Raw genomic sequence first — 6,000 nt, forward strand, 5'->3', positions numbered from 1 at the left:
TTCTGCATGACTTGGGCATGGACTTTGCCTTGAAGGACTTGGGAGATCTTCATTACTTCCTTGGTATTGAAGTTCAGCGGGTGTCTGATGGTATCATTCTGTCCCAAGAGAAGTATGCAAATGAATTACTCAGTCGTGTGAATATGCAACTTTGCAAAACTGTTGATACTCCTTTGTCTGTGTCTGACAAACTGTCACTGCATGATGGTGAGGCTCTGAGTGGTGATGATTCTACTCGCTACAGAAGCATTGTTGGTGCTTTGCAGTACATTACTTTGACTAGACCAGATATTGCCTTTGCTGTTAATAAGGTGTGTCAGTTTCTGCATGCCCCGACCACTGTTCACTGGACTGCTGTCAAGAGAATACTGCGATATGTGCGTGGTACTGTTTCCCTTGGGCTGAGATTGAGCAGGTCGACTTCTACTCTGGTCAGTGCTTTTTCTGATGCTGATTGGGCTGGGTGCCCCGATGACAGGAGATCCACTGGAGGCTTTGCTGTGTTTTTGGGATCAAACTTGATCTCATGGAGTGCCAGGAAACAGGCTACAGTTTCTCGGTCCAGTACAGAGGCTGAGTACAAGTCTCTGGCTAATGCAACGGCTGAAGTAATTTGGGTGCAAACATTGCTTGCTGAATTGAGAGTTCCTCATCCACGAGCGGCAGTGTTATGGTGCGATAATATTGGAGCAACGTATCTCTCTGCAAATCCAGTGTTTCATGCTAGGACTAAACACATAGAAGTGGATTATCACTTTGTTCGTGAGAGGGTTGCTCGGAAGCTTTTGGACATCCGGTTTGTTCCTTCAGGAGATCAGGTAGCTGATGGTTTTACTAAACCTCTTGCTACTCGACAGCTAGTGACGTTTCGTCACAATCTTAACTTGGACAAGTTATGATTGAGGGGGAGTGTTAAACTGTATCTGTATAGACTAGCTGTAGTCATGTATATCTCCTGTGTATTGTACCCCCTCGCATATACACGAGGTGGGCCTTGTATGTCCGACTATATATATGCACCGCGGACCCAGGTTTAGGGTTACGCTTCCCAAAATAATTTCACAGGCTGGACTGGATGCGCCGCGTCGTCCCCTGTAGCCACATCGTCTCCCTCTGTGAGGTTTGATCATGGCTCTCACCTTCTTTCCCCCTAAATTCCAGCTCCAACCTCCCTCCCGCCTAGCATATTAATTCACGCTGCTCTTTTGGCCCTGTAGCGATATGATGCTGCTCCCGTCGTCCTAGAGTCGGACAACTCTCTGTCTGACGAGGAGCACCAGTCCTATGTGTGCAAGAACCGCGCGCGAAAGAAACATGACAGGGACGGCGCCATCAAGGCACGCCGCAGGGCGGCTCACCCAGCCCGGCGCTGAAGACTGATCCACCTTTCCTTGGCGCGGTGTAACAAGGCGGCGCAATGTCAAAGCTGAGAAATGTACACTGATCGACGTCTCTCCAGGCCATTTTGGTACATTCACCTGTAAACTCAGCAAAGAGTGGCATATCCAACCGATGTGGGATTTTTGTATGCACATCAAAAAATGGTTTTGCAACAGCCACATGTTTTTCGTGCGCCATGGCATTTTAATTCCTTAACTGGTATGGAGTCACATTTTCATCCAACTATACATTTTTTGTCACGTGCTATGCGAGTGTGATAAGAAATATTTATGGACCCGGCCAGGGGACAGAGACTACATGCACATTTAATTTCTTGTGAAAAATTAAATTGTTTGTCGGAATTGCCGTCGCTGTCTTCCGGAGTGGAATCCGGCCCAACATTCGAGTAGGGGACCGCCTGAGTGATGGGGTAATGTGCTCAGAGATAGAGATGAAAACGGAACGGGTACGGCCGAAACTGAGTGTTGCCGTATTTATTTTCATATTTTTTCTGTTGCAGAAACGGATAAAAAAAATCTCAAAAACAAATACAGAAATAGATACAAAGAAAATACGACATGATCACGGAGCGGAAAGCAGGTGTTTGTCGGAATCTTGAAACCACTTAGATTATGCGGAAAAATACAACCAAACAAGCAAACTTGTGTTAGTTCCTAAGATGAAATCAAATACGATGAAATATCATCATTATATAATTAAATTGTTAGTTATGACATACTTTTATAGGGAACTAGTTGATACCCCGCGCGTTGCCGCGGAAACGTTAGGTGGTTTTCATATATGCTGGAAATAGCATGAATAGGAAACTTGAATAATTGATTTTATTTTTGTTTGTTTGTTTATGTGTAAGATGATAATAACAATTGCTTGGCAGGAACAGATCAGCTATCTTTTGGTCAAAAAAAAGGTCTTATATAATCAGTGCAGAATAATATATAGCATTGTATCATAATATATCACCACAAAGTGATTATTATGTTTTGGTTGCGTACAAAAGTTTCAACAAATAATAAAATATGAATCACCTAAAGGAAGTACTACCATCACGCTGTAGAAAAATATAGATCCAATGTGCCATGGTAAACTGAATTATTATGAATTCCATACTTCCAAAATTTCGATTCAGAAATTTCCACAGCATTGCAAAAATATGTGAAAACTGTAGAGCTAACGATCATTGCCACCGCCTTCACTTTTATTTTCATCTAAACGTGCTCGAGGATCTGCAATATGAACAACCAGGCTATCCGAACAAATATACACCACAAATAATCTTTGCAGGTAGCTCGTGGGGGAAATCTCTATATGAAACAAATTCATCACGATCTTTCAAAAAGAAATCACCATTCTTAAGAAAACAAACACAAGCAACTATTTCGAATTGAGATATGAAGAACCAAAATAAAGAAGGCACTTGAGCGAATTTGAAGTGTGATTCTTCATCTATCCATCCAAATAAATGACCAAAATTAACCAATTCTTTCACTTAATATAAGATTGAAGAAGCATATATGAAAATATTCACGCACAGGGTACCACATCAGACCTAAAAATCATGAGTACTGGGTCAGCTTGAGTGGCAGAATCAAGTACATTATCAGTTTATTGAGCAGAGCAAGATAAGAAGTCAATTAAAGACTGAATCCTCACACCACGTTTTACCTGAAACATGAATCTGAGCTGCCAATTTCACTATGTATACATGATAGATAATACAAAACTAAGAGCGACTGATAAAAAGGGGGTGTTGAAGACAAACCATAAGCTTCATCACTGACCAAACAAATTAACTGATATAGAAACTTTCTTTTCCCGTGGAATGGCTGCAAGGAAGAAAAACACATAAAACACTACGCACAGAGCTGCAGAAAATACATAAATTAATTAGATGATGATAAACTCAAAGGCAGGAGGGCGAAGGCATGTGTGAGGACATGTGAAGAGCTCGATCGGACAGACTGCTTGTCTAACCTAACCTGAAGATGAGCTTTAAATTCCAGAAAATAAACGTTTAGAACCTTCCAAGCTCTGGGAACTTAGGAAGAAAATTCGATTCAGATCCAAATGATGGATATGCCCACACCTCTAGTCATGTATACTGTAAACATAGAGTAGATGATAAAATAAAAGAGAAGAGAGACAGGGCAGATGAGAGGAACCTGTGAAGAGCTTGGGTGAATATCTCGAATTTTTTCACATCCGGCAACATTGAGAGGCGCAGGCAATGGAAGCTCCAAGCAGATTGTTTGATGGGAAGAGGTCACCGAGGGGCCCCCTCAAATACAGGGTGTAATGCAGCGGCCGGCCAATGGAAGCCATTAAAACAAAAGAACGCCTCTTTGCATTGCAGCATGGGAGATGATAGGCCAGCAGAAATTATGGCAAATAGGGAGCTACCTGGGAGATCGGGAGGCATCCGGAAGTTTCTGGCGGGAGGCGTCCGGCAGTTTTTGGTGGGGGATCGGGAGGAACGGCCGGCGATTGATGCCACGGCATGGAGCGTGTCTCGCCGACCGACCAAAATAGTTTTGTTTTCTTCGTGCCACCGTTAGAAAAGAATACCAGACGTGGGCTAGCTAGAGAGAAGACATGGCTTTTAATCTGGGCTCGGCCGGTCGCGGGAATGTGAGCAGTTTGGCTCCGACGCAGAACTAACCGGCCACAAGGAGTATGCACCAAGCCACTTTCCTTTTAGCGATACCTACTACCGTATAAGATTAGGACTGAGACAGATAATTAAGACCACATCTTTCAAATCCAATGGACATGGTTATTGGGGTGACGTGGCTTCATCAGCTTTAAGCTTGCAAACATTAAATGCATCTTAGTGGGGATGAACTTTATCGATATTGATTATAGATAGGGAAAGGATCATCACGAGTGATGATCATATCATCAACATAGAGAAAAAAAAGAGTACGTCCACGAGGAGAAGTGTGAACGAAAAGTGCTGGATCATGAAGACTAGGAGAGAAACCAGCAGCAGTCACCACAGAGGCGAAGCGCTCAAACCAGGCAAGAGGGGCCTGTTTGAGACCATAGAGAGAACGTCGAAGACGACAAACCATCCCATCGGGAACAGAATATCCAGGAGGAGGCTGCATGTAAACCTCCTCACTCAACTCGCCATTAAGAAAAGCATTCTGAACATCAAGCTGGGAGACAGACCAGCGGTGAACAGAAGCAACAGCAAGAAGGGTACGCACAGTAGTCATATGAGCCACAGGGGCAAAAGTCTCATCATAGTCACGGCCGTGCTCCTGCTGAAAGCCACGAGCCACAAGACGCGCTTTATAGCGCTCAAGAGATCCATCAGAGCGAGTCTTAATTTTATAGACCCACTTACGCGTGATAGGACGAACACCAGAAGGGGGAGAAACAAGATCCCAAGTGCCAGTGCGCTCAAGCGCAGCGATCTCCTCAGCCATGGCAAGCTGCCATTCAGGATGACGCTCGGTATCCCGATAAGAAGTCGGCTCGGAAATGACAGAGAGACCATACTGACTAGGAGAGTAACAAGCTGGAGCACGACGCTGACGAACAGGCCGGGAAGAGGGAAGGTCATCAGCGGAGGACAACTCATCAGAAGAAGAGGACGAAGGGACAACATCAGAAGGATTCAAAGCCGGAGAACGAGGAGTACTAGGTGGACTAGACGGAGGAGAGGATGGCGCCGAAGGGGGCGCATCAGGACTAGGAGGGGAGGAGACGGGATAACAGGGGGTGTGTAACATCCCAAGATTTCAATAAAAGAAACAAGAGAGAGTTTCCAATAATTCAAATATTTGAGCCAACAAAAACTTTTTCTCATCATCTAGGACTATGCATATAGCTCACCTTATTAATTATTTGATTGTGCTTTTGCCATGATGCTTGCTTATGTGTTTACACTTACTCAAAAACCCTAACCATGATCACTTGATCCTCCAAATCCAAAGGAAAAGAAATAAGAAAATTCAACTCCACACACACATATGGCTTATGCCATTTTTGCAAATTCTTAGCCTAGACCACTTTGGCTTGCACCATTGGTTGTAAATGGTTAATAAACACTTATTAGGACTTTTGAAATCAAAGAAACTCAAATCAAATTGAAATCAAATACAAATTCCAAGTTACATGCAATATGGTCACTTGTGACAATTTTAGCCTGATGCCCTCTTTGAGCCCTGATATTTTGAGTTTTCCTTTCTACACTTGGCAAACTCTTTGCACCTCATCCAAGACAACATCAAGGTGAACAACTTTGCCCAAAACCATCACCCCAAATTCTTTCTCTATTTCAATTGGCAAGCTAGCAAAGTTGAGACAATGAGACATATGTTAGATCATATGCCAATTTGAGATTTTGCAAACCAATTCCAAATTGACCCAAACCACCACCATTCTACTGCAAATAATATATGATTGCAATCCACCAAAAATCATTTCAAAATTTGAAAGTTTTGTTCTTGCGGCCATTTTAACAAACACCTTGTGGGCAACAATCTACCAACAAGTGACATTGCTTTGTCCAGCAGATTTTGGCATTCCTCTTCAAACCTAGGTCATCCTTGGTACCTCTTTGACCTCTCTGGACCTTGCCAAGCAGAATGGACA

This window comes from Lolium perenne, chromosome 3 (genome assembly GCF_019359855.2).
Source record: "Lolium perenne isolate Kyuss_39 chromosome 3, Kyuss_2.0, whole genome shotgun sequence".
Classification (NCBI taxonomy): domain Eukaryota; kingdom Viridiplantae; phylum Streptophyta; class Magnoliopsida; order Poales; family Poaceae; genus Lolium; species Lolium perenne.